This window comes from Hordeum vulgare, chromosome 2H (assembly GCF_904849725.1).
Source record: "Hordeum vulgare subsp. vulgare chromosome 2H, MorexV3_pseudomolecules_assembly, whole genome shotgun sequence".
In the NCBI taxonomy this organism is placed as follows: Eukaryota; Viridiplantae; Streptophyta; class Magnoliopsida; order Poales; family Poaceae; genus Hordeum; species Hordeum vulgare.
Genome location: NC_058519.1, coordinates 337,090,853 through 337,108,790, shown reverse-complemented (window position 1 = coordinate 337,108,790; position 17,938 = coordinate 337,090,853).

Here is a 17,938-nt window from a genome sequence, read left to right as displayed (position 1 = left end):
TAAAAATCCATAAAAAATCAGGAGATCATCGAAAGTATTTTTCCGATGCCGCAAGCTTCTGTCTCTGCAAGATCCCATCTAGGGCACGTTCTGGTGCCCTGCCGGAGGGGGATTCAGATACGGAGGGCTTCTTCATCAACACCATGACTTCTCGGATGATGCGTGAGTAGTTCACCATAGACCTACGGGTCCATATCTAGTAACTAGATGGCTTCTTCTCTCTCTTGGATCTTCAATACAAAGTTCTCCATGATCTTCATGGAGATCTATCTGATGTAATCTTCATTTGCGGTGTGTTTGTCGAGATCTGATGAATTGTGGATTTATGATCAGATTATCTATGAATATTATTTCAGTTTCTTCTGATCTCTCTTATGCATGATTTCATATCCTTGTAATTCTCTTCGAGTTGTGGGTTTTGTTTGTCCAAGTAGATCTATGATTCTTGCAATGGGAGAAGTGCTTGGTTTTGGGTTCATACCGTGCGGTGACCTCACCCAGTGACATAAGGGGTAGCGAGGCACGCATGGTGTTGTTGCCATCAAGGGTAAAAAGAATGGGTTTTCATCATTGGTTTGAGATTATCCCTCTACATCATGTCATCTTGCTTAAGGCGTTACTCTGTTCGTCATGAACTCAATACACTAGATGCATGCTGGATAGCGGTCGATGTGTGGAGTAGTAGTAGTAGATGCACAAAGTATCGGTCTACTTGTCTCGGATGTGATGCCTATATCTATGATCATTGCCTTAGATATCGTCATGACTTTGCGCAGTTCTATCTATTGTTCGATAGTAATTTGTTCACCCACCGTGATATCTTCTATTTTGAGAGAAGACTCTAGTGAACACTATGACCCCGGGTCTACTCCACACCATATTTTTAGCCTTACACTTTTTACTTCGTTGCACTTTCCGCCTTCAGATCTCACTTTGCAAACAATCTTTAAGGGATTGACAACCCCTTTATAGCGTTGGGTGCAAGCTCATTTGTGTTCGCACAGGTACTCTGGACTTGACATGATTCTCCTACTGGATTGATACCTTGGTTCTCAAACTGAGGGAAATACATACTGCTCCTGTGCTGCATCACCCTTTCCTCTTCAATGGAAAAACCAACGCAAGCAAGTCTCCGTCAACGTGTCAATTTCTCGCGCTGTTGTTTGAGAAGTAGCATCCACCACCACCACCACCACCACGCCGTCATGTTGGAGATCTCATCTACCTCTCCGGCCATCTTTCTGGATCAAGGAGGAGGGAATCGTCATCGAGATGTACGTGTGCTGAACACCGAGGTAACGTCCGTTTGGCACTAGATCGGGATGGATCGTGATGGGATCGCGGGACCGATAGTGATGAGATCGCGGGACGGGCTGCGATTTGGATAGCGAAGATGTTCCACTACATCAAATGCGTTATATACGCTTCCGCTTAGCGACCTACAAGGGTATGTAGATTCACTCTCCCCTCTCGTAGATGATCATCACCATGGATAGGTATTGCGTGTGCGTAGGAAAGTTTTTGTTTCCCATGCAACGTTCCCCAATACGGTTTGCCTCGTATCACCAACATTTATATAAAGAAGGGGTAGAGTACATTATTAGGCCTTGTATACCTGAGCATGAGCAGCAATACATTTTGAGGAAGTGTCAATTGAAACCCTATGGAGGACACCATGCTAGAGATATGACTGCACATAAGGTACTACAATAAGGTTTTTATTGGCCTACACTACTCGAATTAGAGAATTTGTCGACATCCTCCTCTTTGTCATCTGCTAGCTGATGGCAAAGACCCAATTTCCGTCAATCACTGAAAACGGATGGAAAAGATACTCTTTGCCATCAGTCTGGTCTTTGTCGTGCGCCAGCACACGACAAAGAGCAGGACGGTAGACGGCAAAGAGCATGGGGCGGCCCACGCACCCCCTCTCTCCCCATAACGGCCACTCTCTTTACCATCTGCCTGACACCTCTTTGTCGTCGGGGGGCAGACGGCAAAGAGAGGGCGCCCCTAACGGCCGTCTCCCCCACCCCATGTCCCCGTCTCTCCAACAGATCTATCTCTGTCTCTTTCACCCCCTCTCTCCCACACATCTCTCTCTATCTCTCTCACCCCTCTCTCCGCGAGCGAAGCCTCCCTCGCTGCCCCCCCCCTCCGCCCGCACCCTCGCCCTCGCCCTCCTCGTCGTCCTCCCTCCACCCGCGCCCTCGCCTTCATCCTCCTCATCGTCCTCCCTCCGCCCGCGCCCTCGCCCTCGGCATTCTCGTCGTCCTCCCTCCGCTCGCGCCCTCGCCCTCGGCCTCCCTGCCGCAAACGGCGCCCTACCCTCGCCCCTACCACAGCCGGCGCACTGCCCCCTCCCGACGCCCCTACGAGCGCCCAACCCCCACCCCTGCCGCAGGTGGCGCCCTGCCCCCGCCCAGTGCCCCTGCCGGCCCCGGCGTCACACTGGCCTGGCCCCCATCGCCCAGGCACCCACCGCCCCGGTCGCTCACTGTCGTGGAGGTGAGTTTTTTTTTACTTTTTTGCTTTATTTCCTGTTTTTCTTTTAAATTAGATAGTTAGTTTATTTCTATTTTTTCTGTTAAATTGGATAGTTAGTTTTTTCTGTTTTTATGTTAAATTAGATAGTTAGTTTATTAGGTAGAAAAAGTAGATAGAAAAGAAAAAAATAGATAGAAAATAAAAAAACTTAGAAGAAAATAAGAGAAGAAAAAACTAGATGAAAAAAATAGATAGAAAACAAAAAAAAATTAGAAGAAAATAAGAGAAGAAAAAACTAGAAGAAAAAAATAGATAGAAAAGAAAAAAACTTAGAAGAAGAAACTCGAAGAAAAGAAGAAGAAGAAGAAGAAGAAAGTGGAGAGGAAGAGAAAGAGAAAAGAAAGAAGAAGACGAAGAAGAGGAGGAGGAGGAGGAGAAAATAGAATAATAATAATAATAATAATAATAATAATAAGTAGAAGATGATCAAGAAGAAGAAGAAGAAGAAGATGATCAAGAAGAAGAAGAAGAAGAAGACACCCAAAACCACTCACACCCGACTCCCGAACCCCGACGCCCGACACCACTGAACCCCGACCCCCGACACCCGATCTCCGACGCCACTGACACCCGACTCCCGACCCCCGACCCCCGACGCCACTGACACCCGACTCCCGACCCTCGACGCCCGACATCACTGACCCCCGACCCCCGACTCCCGACCCCCGACTCCACTAACCCCCGACCCCCGACGCCCGACGCCACTGACCCTCGACTCCCGACGCCACTAACCCTCGACCCCCGACCCCTGATGCCCCATGCCACTGACCCTCTACCCCCTGATGCCACTTACCCTCGACCCCCGACCCCCGATGCCACTGACCCTCAACCCCCGGCCCCGACACCTCTTCGGCCTCTTGTTGACCGAAAAGACCCCGATCCCCGACGCTAGTGACCCTTGACCCCCGACGACACTGACCCTCGACCACCGATGCAACTAACCCCCAACCCCCGATGCCACCGACACCAGACACCACCGACCCTCGACGCCACTAAGCCCCGACCCCGGACACCTCTTCTGCCTACTGTTGAACGAGAAGGTGCTTTTCGGCCTTGTGGAGGCCGACGGGGTCATAGTTTTGTAAATTATGAGTTAGGTCACATATTTTCCGATTTTGTTAATTATAAAAAACATCATATTTGTGTTGATCGGGTGAATTTCAATGTGCAGTTGTTTGACGACCTCCATGTGCGTTGGACGAGCTCCGGCCTGCGTTTGTTGGTGAGGACAAATGACTTCTCCTCCTACCCCCTTAATTTGCTCTGTTCCGGTCTTCGTGCCGATGAAACTTGCTAGCTATAGGTTTCTTCAATCATGAGTATGCGTGACAGTATGCGTCTGGCATTCGAAAGGGTGACATCTATAAATATGCATGTCTTTGCATATTTATAACCGCCATCCTTTTGAATTGTCCAATGTTATCCATGGACAGCCCGAGTATGTGTAGATTGGGTTCGTTTTCCCGTATGACGTGCTCCGGATCCGATGCGGAATTTCGTCAGTGCCTCCATGTTGTTCCCCGGGTACACATTCTCTCTGCTTATTGCTGAGACGTGTATCAGGACAACAATGTGTAGGTGTTGCCGAAATTCTTTGTCGGATCTGGAGCAGAGCATGGGAAAACGAACCCAATCTACACATACTCGGGTAGGATTAGGACATGTATTTACCTATTAGCGTGTAGGTTGCATGGACGTAATAAAACTGACAAACTTGATTAGCGGATGCATATAGATGATGAATTATATATTTAATTCTTGTGTGCCCATAGGTAGCTAGGCAAGATGAGTGATCGTGCTTAGATGTACACTGGTCACCCTAGTTAGAAAGACATGACCCATGAATGGTTAACAAGAACCAGGGGGTTTGTGAGAGCTGCATTTGCAAATGGCGAGCGAAAAACATGGTGCCCCTATCCCAAGTGCGACAACTGGAAAAAGCAGACAGAGTTTGAAATGGGTAATCACCTGCAGAAGTGGGGTTTTACGCCTAATTATATGGTGTGGACTTTTTATGGTGAGTTTGACCAACGTGCCAGAGCTGAGGTGATTTGTCATCGCACCGACGAGCATGGTACCGGGATCGAAGACATGGTGCAAGACTTTGAGGATGCGCGGGATTCGGACGATGAGATGGAGGAATCTACAAAGGCCTTCTATGAAATGTTGGAGTCTTCAAAACGTCCTCTCCACGAGCACACTGAGCTTTGTCAGTTGGATGCCATCGCGCAAGTAATGGCTCTAAAAGCTCAATTCAACCTAGGTAGAGAATGCTACGACGCGATGATGATGATATTTGGACGCTTTCTACCCAAAGCCCATGTACTGCCTGCAAACCTGTACCAGTCAGAGAAAATCCTTCATGTACTTAAGATTCCCTATGAGAAGATACATGCATGTGAGATTGGATGTGCCTTATTTAGGCTTGAGTATGCGGCCTTGAACTATTGCCCCATTTGCAATTCTTCCAGGTATATCGAGGTAGACAACGGTATGGGTGAGAAGAATCAGACCAAAATCCCCATTAGTGTTCTTCGGTATGTGCCAATCGTACCAAGACTTCAACGTCTTTTCATGGTCGAAGAGACGGCGAGACAGATGACATGGCACAAATTGGGCAAAAGAACCGAACTAGATGCGGATGGGAACAAGATGCTGGTACACACTTCAGATGGTTTTGCGTGGAAGCACTTTGATGCATTACATAAGGATAAATTGGAAGATCCAAGGCATCCTAGAGGTGCTATCAACACGGATGGGTTCAATGTGTATGGTTTGATGGCACCACAATACAGTTGTTAGCCTGTATTTGTCATTCCACTCAATCTCCCACCCGGAGAGATTATGAAAAGAAAGAACATTTTCCTGACTTCGATAATTCCAGGGCCCAACTATCCGGGGAAGAATATGAATGTGTACATGCAGTCGCTTAAGGATGAGTTGCTAGAAGCCTGCGATAATGGGATCAAGACCTACGACGCAGCTACCAAAACAAATTTCAAAATGCATGTGTGGTACATGTACTCGGCGCATGATTATCCGGCGTTTGCGCTATTCGCTGGCTGGTGTGTGCATGGAAGGTTCCCGTGCACCACATGCAAGGCAGCTCTTCAGTTCCGTTGGCTGCAGGCTAGTCGCAAGTTTTCTTGCTTCCACATGCATAGACAGTTCCTGGATCCTGACCATAAGTTCAGGAAAGACAAGAAGAATTTCATCAAAAGTAGAGTTGTCAAAAACACTGCACTAGCTGCGTTAACAGGCCAACAGACCCTTGATCAGTTAAACGCTCTCGAGCCTGATCCTTTGCGTCCAGGGTACTTCAAAGGGTATAATACGGAACACGTGTGGACTCACAAGTCTTGCTTATGGGATTTGCCTTACTTCAAAGACCTCATTTGCCCACACAACATCGACATGATGCACAATGAAAATAATATTGCGGAGGCCATTTTTGGTACATTGTTCGGCATAGAGGGGAAGTCAAAAGATAATACTAAGGCTAGAATCAACCTAGAGGCTCTATCTGATAGATCGTTACAAAACTTGCGACAACGGAAAGGAAAGCAAAGCATAGCGAAGCCAAAGGCATGGTTCAATCTTGAAAGGCCATCTATGAGGGAAATGTTATTCTGGGTGAAAATGCGGTTGATGTTCCCCGATGGGTATGCTGCGAATCTAAAGAGTGGAGCGAGTCTTGAGAAATTGAAAATATTGGGTCTCAAGAGTCATGATTGGCACATATGGATTGACAGGGTAATCCTGGTGATGTTGCGTGGCTTTATCCCTGAGGATGAATGGCTAGCACTGCCAGAGCTGAGCTATTTCTTCCGTTCTCTTTGTGCGAAAGAACTATCGCCTGGCGTGCTAGATGAAATGGAAGATTTGGCGGAGGAATTGATCCGCAAATTAGAAAAGATCTTTCCATGGAGCTTCTTTAATCCAATGCAGCATTTGATTTTGCATCTCCCCACCGAGGCAAGATTGGGGGGCCCGTTCAAAATCGACGGTTCTACTCAACTAAGAGGATGCACAAGACGGTTCGAGCTAAATGTACAAATAAACATAGAATTGAAGCATCGATGGCCGAGGCATTCATTACTGAGGAGGTGGCAAACTTCATGACAACACACTACGAAGCCAAAAATCATCATTTGCATAACCCGAAGCCTCAGTACAATGATGGTGATCCTCAAAAAGGTCGATCCAACCTCAGCCTATTCAAAGGGAAGCTCGTGCCATATGGTGCTTCGAAAGGGAAATCGTTGGATGTCGAAGAATGGCGGACCATTGCATTGTATATCTTCACCAACCTAATAGAAGTGCGGCCGTATATCGAGTAAGCTTTCGGTAAATTATTGTTCCGCAACTTCCAATTCCTTTGAACTACTGTTATTACCGAATATTTTATATAGTCGACCTGTCGCCGAATTCTCGGATGGAGCGGTCATCAAAAAGGATTCCGTCGAAGAGTATGAGCTTCTCGCTAAGCATGGACGCAACTATCCCGGTTTCATCTCTTGGTTCAAACAAAGGGTAATTAATTACCATTAATGGGCAATTTGATTTCTTGGTCTAATTTGCGGCTAATGCATCCATTATTTCATATTATACTTGTAGGCTGATGCAGAGTCTATGGACACCGAGTTGAGACAAGTCGCTAATGGTTTTGACTATAAGGTTCGCTCATTTGACAAATGCAACATCAACGGGTATCACTTTTGTACCTTTGGCAAAGAGCTATCTATGCCCAACCTAAAGACTACAAATTGTTCTGTCTCTGCTATCGGCGAAGGAGGCACCGAGTATTATGGAAGAGTTGAAGCAATTTATGAACTTTTATTTTATGGTTAAAAGCCAACGGCCGTCGTAGTCTTCAAATGTTATTGGTTAGAAGTACTCATGAACATATAGGACTAGTCAAAATCAACCAAAACACCCACTTAGATGTTCCCGATGACTATATTATGGCTCAACAGGAGACACAAGTTTTCTATCTACCGTGGGCCTGCCAAACTGATCCAAATCTGAAAGGTTGGGATGTCATTTATGTAGTGCCGCCACATTTTAGACCACCTACCCACAATGAAGATGATTACGAACCTCACATTAACCCAGACACATATGAAGGAGAATTCTTCCAAGAAACACGTATGTCCAAGAAACGTTTCAAGAACCGCTCTACTTCACCCCAGAACATTGAAGTAGACAGCGATAGTGAATCCGTCTTAATCCCTTAGCCCGAAGAGGAAGAGCCGGAAGAAGAAGATGTTACTGCTGCGGATGACCTGTCACTTCTTGACCGATTACATAATGGTGGCCTTCCACATGTTCTTCCTCATAGTGATGATGATGATGCATTTGTTGATGATAATGATGATCATGATGCATTTATTGACCCCGAAGCATATATAGACGAGCACGATTGTTATAAGTTGATGTGAGGTATTCAACTATTACTATATATAAATTTTGAGTTCATGTTAGGTATTCAATTTTTATTAGTCATGTTGGTATTTATGATGATACACTATTATATACATGTTATTACTAATGTTGGTATTTATGTTGTACTAATTTCATTTACTCTTTGTCATGACAGGTGTTGAAAGATGGTGGGAAAGGGTCGAAAGCACTCCGGTGCTCCTTCTTCATCGACAGGTGGTGGGATGGGTACTTCCATTCCTACCTCGCCTCTTCGGAGAGCGTTGCTCTCTACTCTGCATGGAGTGGCCGCTTCTTCAACTCTCGCGACCCCCGTGAGAGGAGGTTGACCCCCCCCCCCCCCCCCGAAGCCAAGAGGTACTAAAAATTACTCATGTTGGTATATATGTTGTACTCATGTTGGTATTTATGTTGTACTCATGTTGGTATTTATATATACTTTATTACTCATGTTGATATTTATGTTGTGCTAAAGGTACACGTGGCCGCGGGAGAGGTAGGGCGGTGGCTGCCATGCCTTCCTCGCTGCCACCCCAAGCTGATTCACCTGAGCACATGACTTCTAGGGTGGATTCGTCTAAGGTGGAGGCTACATGGTCTGTGGTTAACGAGCCTCAGGTCGACGAGCCATCGACCCACGAGACTCGTGTCCCAGAGGCTTCGTTCCAGGCGACTCCGGAGCAAAGCAGGGATGAGGGTACGTCCCCAGAGACCTAGTGGGATACCTGGGCTGATCTGGGTCAGGCTTAGCCAAGTGGCCATGCTGATAGCGACGAGGAGCTGGGTGAGGGGGACACAATCTACCAGCATGGTAGTTCGGGGCTCCCGCTCATCCCGGCGACCCGGGAGCAGAGGTGGTCGATTAAGCCAAATGGGTACAAGTAAGTTAATTTACTCTTATTTCACTTTTGCCTTCACCTTTTCTCAAATATCTAATTTTTTTGCTTTAATTTGTCATACTGCAGGGGTTGGATTGTTGCCAAGGGTGTCCGCAAGCCCAACATCGTCCTTGTGTGCTTTGTAGTCAAAACTTCCCGGGGTTTGTTACGTTGCCCGGTCGGGAGCGAGAGGTAGGAATGACCTTGGATCACTACATGGGTGCCTTGGCCCCGCCGGAGGTGGAGATCGACGTTGTTTTGTGCCACATGAGGGCCGACATGGTGGTCCGACAGTTCTGGGTAATTTCTCCTTTACACAATTATAAATCAACCATAGCTAGTTATTGTACTAATCGGTGTTGTCTCGTTTGCAGACCAACTACAGGTGTGAGACGGGATACGAGGAGGACCTGGCAAAGGTTATCGAAACCGAATGTCGCCGCCTACTTCGAAAATTTCGGCACGAGGCTCGGGTGTAGGTTGTTCAAGACTACTATGCCTTGCGGCGAATTAGGAAGGACAAGGCGAAGTGCCACGATTCTAAGATGCAGAAGGAACATTACATGAAGGTAATTACATATTATTAAGGCCTTGTAGTTTGTTTCCTTGATTTGATTATTACGCGTTGCGCTCAAATTTCTCTTTATTAACTTAGGTGCCCCCGAGATGGTGTGTGGATAAGATGGATTGTTGGGAGGCCTTGGTGGATCAGTGGTGCTCCGAAACGTGGGAGGCCAGCCACAACAACGCCAAGGAGAGGCGTGGAAAAATGGTTGGTGCGCCACACCATCAAGGGAGTGTAAACTTAATCCAATTTGGCGAGAATTGGGTATGTGGTTTGGTTCATTCCTCATGCAATTCATTCTTAATGCTATCTTGATCCCTTTACTAATACATTTTTCCTCTCTCTCTCTTTTAGGCACGTCACAATAAGACGGAGGTGCCACAGATGTAAGACCTGTATGCGATGGCTCACACTGCTTCGTACAAGAAGGTCAATGCACTCTCTGAGTCTAACCTCAAGCATCCATAAAACTTCACCAACATCTCCTCCCACTACAAGCTCGTGAAGTACAGAGATCACGGGAAGGCGAGGAAAGGGAAGGAGTTTAACCAGAGCGAGGGGCCTATTGATCTAGAGCTGGTGGTGATAGCTAGCAATGGGAGGCCCCATGGCTCGATTGCCATTGGAGACGGCCTTATACGTTGTCCCAGCACTCTCTGGCAGATAAAGGCAGGCCAAACGAGCTCCTGTCCTGAGATAACACCTCGTCCATGGCCAGTCGAGCTCGCCATCGAGGTTAGTTTAATGGACTCAACTATGTTTCCGCATTATGTTGTGCGTGGGAACCAATATGATTACAATTATAACAATGAGTTGTGTTGCAAGTTGCTATTCTGAAAGAGAGAGAGGCAATGCAAGCGCTTTTGGCAGAGAAGGATAAGGAGATGAAGGAGTTGGCGGAGAGGACGGCTGCATTGGTGGAGGCAGAGACGACACGGAATGATCCGTCTAACAGGGCCATGTACGAGCTCTTCGTGGTAAGTTTCTTCTTCGTATTATTTCAAATCTTTCATTTTAATGTCCGTTTCATTAATAACTAAAAAGTTTGACTTGTCGAAACTGAATGTACAGTCTATGTGGGAGAAGACCGGCCACGTCCCTCCGGCGATGCCAATCATTAACATGGCGGGGACGGTGAGTTTCATTTCAACCAAGTGATCTCAAGAGTGTCATCATGCTAACAACACATTCCAAATGATGTTTGGTGCAGAATATCTCATGAAACGCATCGCATGACCCTTCTACAATGGAGCCTTCTCCAGGGGCAGCCTTCTCCAGGTGAAACAAGCCACAGCAACCGTGCTTCACCGCCGTGACGACGATAATGGTATGTTATTTTTAGTGTTTTGCTGAACAACCACATAATGGTCCAATATGGCTTAATAACTATAGTTAGATCTAATATGACATATTTAACCCCCAAGTTAGCTCCAAAACGACATATAGTTAGCTTGGCTTCCACCTAAATGACATAATTAGCTTAGTTAGCTCCAAAATGACCTATTTAATAAAAAATGACCTATACTTAGCTAAGTTCTCTCCTAAATGACATAACAAGGCTTACGTAGCTCCAAGATGACCTATTCTCCATAACTTAGGTAATAAATGGCCTATAATTAGCTTAGCTAGCTCCAAAATGGCTTAATAAGCATAGTTTGCTTCGAAATGACCTATTTTACCCAAGTTAGCTCCGAAAGGACCTATAGTTAGCTAGGCTTCCACGTAAATGACATAATTAGCTTAGTTAGCTCCAAAATGGCCTATTTGATAAAAATGACCTATACTTAGCTAAGTTCTCTCCTAAATGACATAATAAGGCTTACGAAGCTCCAAGATGACCTATTCCCCCAAACTTAGCTATTAAATGGCCTATAATTAGCTTAGCTAGCTCTAAAGTGGCTTAATAAGCATAGTTTGCTCCGAAATGACCTATTTTACCCAAGTTAGCTCTGAAATGACCAATAGTTAGCTGGGCTTCCACCTAAATGAGATAATTAGCTTAGTTAGTTCCCAAATGGCCTATTTAATAAAAATTAACCTATACTTAGCTAAGTTGTCTCCTAAATGACATAATAAGGCTTACGGAGCTCCAAGATGACCTATTCCCACTAACTTAGTTATTAAATGGCCTATAATTAGCTTATCTAGCTCCAAAATGGCTAATAAGCATAGTTAGCTCGAAAATGACATATTTTACCCAAGTTAGCTCCAAAATGACCTATACTTATCTTGGCTACCACATAAATGACATAATTAACTTAGTTAGCTCCAAAATGACCTATTTAACAAAAAATGTCCTATACTTAGCTAAGTTCTCTCCTAAATGACATAATAAGGCTTACGTAGCTCCAAGATGACCCATTCCCCCTAACATAGCTATTAAATGGCCTATACTTAGCTTAGTTAGCTCCAAAATTGCTTAGTAAGCATAGTTAGCTCCAAAATGACAAATTTTACCCAAGTTATCTCAAAAATGACCTATAATTAGCTTGGCTAGCACCTAAATGACATAATTAGCTTAGTTAGCTCCAAAATGGCATATTTAATAAAAAATGACATATACTTAGCTAAGTTCTCTCCTAAATGACATAATAAGGCTTACGTAGCTCCAAGATGACCTATTCCCCCAAACTTAGTTATTAAATGGCCTATAATTAGCTTAGTTAGGTCCAAAATGGCTTAATAAGCCTAGTTAGCTCCAAAATGACATATTTTACCCAAGTTAGCTCCAAAATGACGTATATTTAGCTTGGCTACCACCTAAATGAAATAATTAGCCTAGTTAGCTCCAAAATGGCCTATTTAATAACAAAATCCTACACTTAGCAAAGTTCTCTCCTAAATGACATAATAAGGCTTACGTAGCTCCAAGATGACCTATCCCCCCTAACTTAGCTATTAAATGGCCTATAATTAGCTTAGCTTGCTCCAAAATGGTTTAATAAGCATAGTTAACTCGAAAATGACAAATTTTACCCAAGTTAGCACCAAAATGACCTATAATTAGCTTGGCTCACACCTAAATGACATAATTAGCTTAGTTAGCTCGAAAATGGCATATTTAATTAAAAAATGACCTATACTTATCTAAGTTCTCTCCTAAATGACATAATAAGGCTTATGTAGCTCCAAGATGACCTATTCCCCTAACTCTGCTATTAATTGGCCTATAATTAGCTTAGCTGGCTGCGAAAGGCTTTATAAGTATAGTTAGCTCCAAAATGACATATTTTACCCAAGTTAGCTCCAAAATGACCTATACTTAGCTTGGCTACCACCTAAATGACGTAATTAGCTTAGTTAGATCCTAAATGGCCTATTATATAAAAAAATGACCTATGCTTAGCTAAGTTCTCTCCTAAATGACATAATAAGTCTTACATAGCTCCAAGATGAACTATTCCCCCTAACTTAGCTATTAAATGGCCTATAATTAGCTTAGTTAGCTCCAAAAAGGCTTAATAAGCATAGTTAGCTCCAAAATGACAAATTTACCCAAGTTAGCTCCAAAATGACCTATAATTAGCTAGGCTACTACCTAAATGACATAATTAGCTTAGTTAGCTCCAAAATGGCCTATTTAATAAAAAAAATGACCTATACTTAGCTAAGTTCCCTCCTAAATGACATAATAAAGCTTACGTAGCTCCAAGATGACCTATTCCCCTAACTTAGCTATTCAATGGCCTATAATTAGCGTAGCTAGCTTCAAAATGGCTTAATAAGCATAGTTAAATCCAAAATGACACATTTTACCCAAGTTAGGTCCAAAATGACCTGTATTTAACTTGGCTACCACCTACTGGACATAATTAGCTTAGTTAGCTCCAAAATGGCCTTTTAATAAAACATTACCTATAGTTAGCTAAGTTCTCTCCTAAATGGCATAATAAGGCTTACGTAGCTCGAAGATGACCTATTTCCCCTAACTTAGCCATTAAATGGCCTATAATTAGCTTAGCTAGCTCCAAAATGGCTTAATAAGGATAGTTAGCTCCAAAATGACAAAATTTACCCAAGTTAGCTCCAAAATGACAAATTTTACCAAAGTTAGCTCCTAAATGACATAATTAGCATAGTTAGCCCCAAAATGGCCTATTTAACAAAAAATGACCTATACTTAGCTATGTTCTCTCCTAAATGACATAATAAGGCTTACGTGGCTCCAAGATGACCTATTCCCCCCAACTTAGGTATTAAATGGCCTATAATTAGCTTAGCTTGCTCCAAAATGGCTTAATAAGCATAGTTAGCTCCGAAATGACGTATTTTACCCAAGTTAGCTCCGAAAGGACCTATAGTTAGCTAGGCTTCCACCTAAATGACATAATTAGCTTAGTTAGCTCCGAAATGGCCTATTTGATAAAAAAAATGACCTGTACTTAGCTAAGTTCTCTCCTAAATGACATAATATGGCTTACGGAGCTCCAAGATGACCCATTCCCCCAAACTTAGCTAGTAAATGGCCTATAATTAGCTTAGCTAGCTCCAAATTGGCTTAATAAGCATAGTTTGCTCCGAAATGACCTACTTTACCCAAGTTAGCTCCGAAATGACCTATAGTTAGCTAGGCTTCCACCTAAATGACATAATTAGCTTAGTTAGTTCCAAGATGGCCTATTTAATAAAAATTGACCTATACTTAGCTAAGTTCTCCCCTAAATGACATAATAAGGCTTACGTAGCTCCAAGATGACCTATTCCCCCTAACTTAGCTATTAAATGGCCTATAATTATCTTAGCTAGTTCCAAAATGGCTTAATAAGCATAGTTAGCTCGAAAATGACATATTTTACCCAAGTTAGCTTAAAAATGACCTATACTTAGCTTGGCTACCACCTAGATGACATAATTAGCTTAGTTAGCTCCAAAATGGCATATTTAATAAAACAATTCCTATACTTTGCTAAGTTCTCTCCTAAATGACATAATAAGGCTTACGTAGCTCCAAGATGACCTATTCCCCCTAATTTAGCTATTAAATGGCCTATAATTAGCTTAGCTAGCTCCAAAATGGTTTGATAAGCATAATTAGCTCCAAAATGACAAATTTTACCCAAGTTATCTTCAAAATGACATATAATTAGCTTGGCTAGCACGTAAATGACATAATTAGCTTAGTTAGCTCCAAAATGGCATATTTAATAAAAAAATGACTTATACTTAGCTAAGTTCTCTCAACAATGACATAATAAGGCTTACGTAGCTCCAAGATGCCCTATTCCCCTAACTTAGATATTAGATGGCCTATAATTAGCTTAGCTAGCTCCAAAATGGCTTAGTAAGCATAGTTAGCTCCAAAATGACAAATAATACCCAAGTTATCTCCAAAATGACATATAATTATCTTGGATAGCACCTAAATGACATAATTAGCTTAGTTAGCTCCAAAATGGCATATTTAATAAAAAATGACATATACTTAGCTAAGTTCTCTCCTAAATGACATAATAAGGCTTATGTAGCTCCAAGATGACCTATTCCCCCTAACTTAGTTATTAAATGGCCTATAATTAGCTTAGTTAGGTCCAAAATGGCTTAATAAGCATAGTTAGCTCCAAAATGACATATTTTACCCAACTTAGCTTCAAAATGACCTATATTTAGCTTGGCTACCACCTAAATGACATAATTAGCTTAGTTAGCTCCAAAATGGCCTATTTAACAAAAAATGACCTATACTTAGCAAAGTTCTCTCCTAAATGACATAATAAGGCTTACGTAGCTCCAAGATGACCTATTCCCCCCAACTTAGGTATTAAATGGCCTATAATTAGCTTAGCTAGCTCCAAAATGGCTTAATAAGCATAGTTAGCCCCAAAATGACAAATTTTACCCAAGTTAGCTCCAAAATGACCTATAATTAGCTTGGCTCGCACCTAAATGACGTAATTAGCTTAGTTAGCTAGAAAATGGCATATTTAATTAAAAAATGACCTATACTTAGCTAAGTTCTCTCCTAAATGACATAATAAGGCTTACGTAGCTCGAACATGACCTATTCCCCTAACTCTTCTATTAAATGGCCAATAATTAGCTTAGCTAGCTGTAAAATGGCTTAATAAGCATAGTTAGCTCCAAAATGACAAATTTTACCGAAGTTAGCTCCAAAATGACCTATAATTAGCTAGGCTACTACCTAAATGACATAATTAGCTTAGTTAGCTCCAAAATGGCCTATTTAATAAAAAAAATGACCTATACTTAGCTAAGTTCCCTCCTAAATGACATAATAAAGCTTACGTAGCTCCAAGATGGCCTATTCCCCTAACTTAGCTATTAAATGGCCTATAATTAGCGTAGCTTGCTTCAAAATGGCTTAATAAGCATAGTTAAATCCAAAATGACACATTTTACCCAAGTTAGGTCCAAAATGACCTATATTTAACTTGGCTACCACCTACTTGACATAATTAGCTTAGTTAGCGCCAAAATGGCCTTTTAATAAAACATTAACTATAGTTAGCTAAGTTCTCTCCTAACTGGCATAATAAGGCTTACGTAGCTCGAAGATGACCTATTTCCCCTAACTTAGCCATTAAATGGCCTATAATTAGCTTAGCTAGCTCCAAAATGGCTTAATAAGGATAGTTAGCTCCAAAATGACAAATTTTACCCAAGTTAGCTCCAAAATGACAAAAATTTACCAAAGTTAGCTCCTAAATGACATAATTAGCATAGTTAGCCCCAAAATGGCCTATTTAACAAAAAATGACCTATACTTAGCTATGTTCTCTCCTAAATGACATAATAAGGCTTACGTGGCTCCAAGATGACATATTCTCCCCAACTTAGGTATTAAATGGCCTATAATTAGCTTAGCTAGCTCCGAAATGGCGTAATAAGCATAGTTAGCTCCGAAATGACGTATTTTACCCAAGTTAGCTCCGAAAGGACCTATAGTTAGCTAGGCTTCCACCTAAATGACATAATTAGCTTAGTTAGCTCCGAAATGGCCTATTTGATAAAAATGACCTGTACTTAGCTAAGTTCTCTCCTAAATGACATAATATGGCTTACGTAGCTCCAAGATGACCCATTCTCCCTAACTTAGCTAGTAAATGGCCTATAATTAGCTTAGCTAGCTCCAAAATGGCTTAATAAGCATAGTTTGCTCCGAAATGACCTACTTTACCCAATTAGCTCCGAAATGACCTATAGTTAGCTAGGCTTCCACCTAAATGACATAATTAGCTTAGTTAGTTCCAAAATGGCCTATTTAATAAAAATTGACCTATACTTAGCTAAGTTCTCTCCTAAATGACATAATAAGGCTTACTCAGCTCCAAGATGATCTATTCCCCCTAACTTAGCTATTAAATGGCCTATAATTATCTTAGCTAGCTCCAAAATGGCATAATAAGCATAGTTACCTCGAAAATGACATATTTTACCCAAGTTAGCTTAAAAATGACCTATACTTAGCTTGGCTACCACCTAAATGACATAATTAGCTTAGTTAGCTCCAAAATGGCATATTTAGTAAAACAATTCCTATACTTTGCTAAGTTCTCTCCTAAATGACATAATAAGGCTTACGTAGCTCCAAGATGACCTATTCCCCCTAATTTAGCTATTAAATGGCCTATAATTAGCTTAGCTAGCTACAAAATGGTTTAATAAGCATAATTAGCTCCAAAATGACAAATTTTACCTAAGTTATCTCCAAAATGACATATAATTAGCTTGGCTAGCACCTAAATGACATAATTAGCTTAGTTAGCTCCAAAATGGCATATTTAATAAAAAAATGACTTATACTTAGCTAAGTTCTCTCGAAAATGACATAATAAGGCTTACGTAGCTCCAAGATGCCCTATTCCCCTAACTTTGATATTAAATGGCCTATAATTAGCTTAGCTAGCTCGAAAATGGCTTAGTAAGCATAGTTAGCTCCAAAATGACAAATTTTACCCAAGTTATCTCCAAAATGACATATAATTAGCTTGGATAGCACCTAAATGACATAATTAGCTTGGTTAGCTCCAAAATGGAATATTTAATAAAAAATGACATATACTTAGCTAATTTCTCTCCTAAATGACATAATAAGGCTTACGTAGCTCCAAGATGACCTATTCTCCCTGACTTAGTTATTAAATGGCCTATAATTAGCTTAGTTAGGTCCAAAATGGCTTAATAAACATAATTAGTTCCAAAATGACATATTTTACCCAACTTAGCTCCAAAATTACCTATATTTAGCTTGGCTACAAATGACATAATTAGCCTAGTTAGCTCCAAAATGGCCTATTTAATAAAAAAATCCTATACTTAGCAAAGTTCTCTCCTAAATGACATAATAAGGCTTACATAGCTCCAAGATGACCTATCCCCCCTAACTTAGCAATTAAATGGCCTATAATTAGCTTAGCTAGCTCCAAATTGATTTAATAAGCATAGTTAGCTCCAAAATGACAAATTTTACCCAAGTTAGCTCCAAAATGACCTATAATTAGCTTGGCTCGCACCTAAATGACGTAATTAGCTTAGTTAGGTAGAAAAT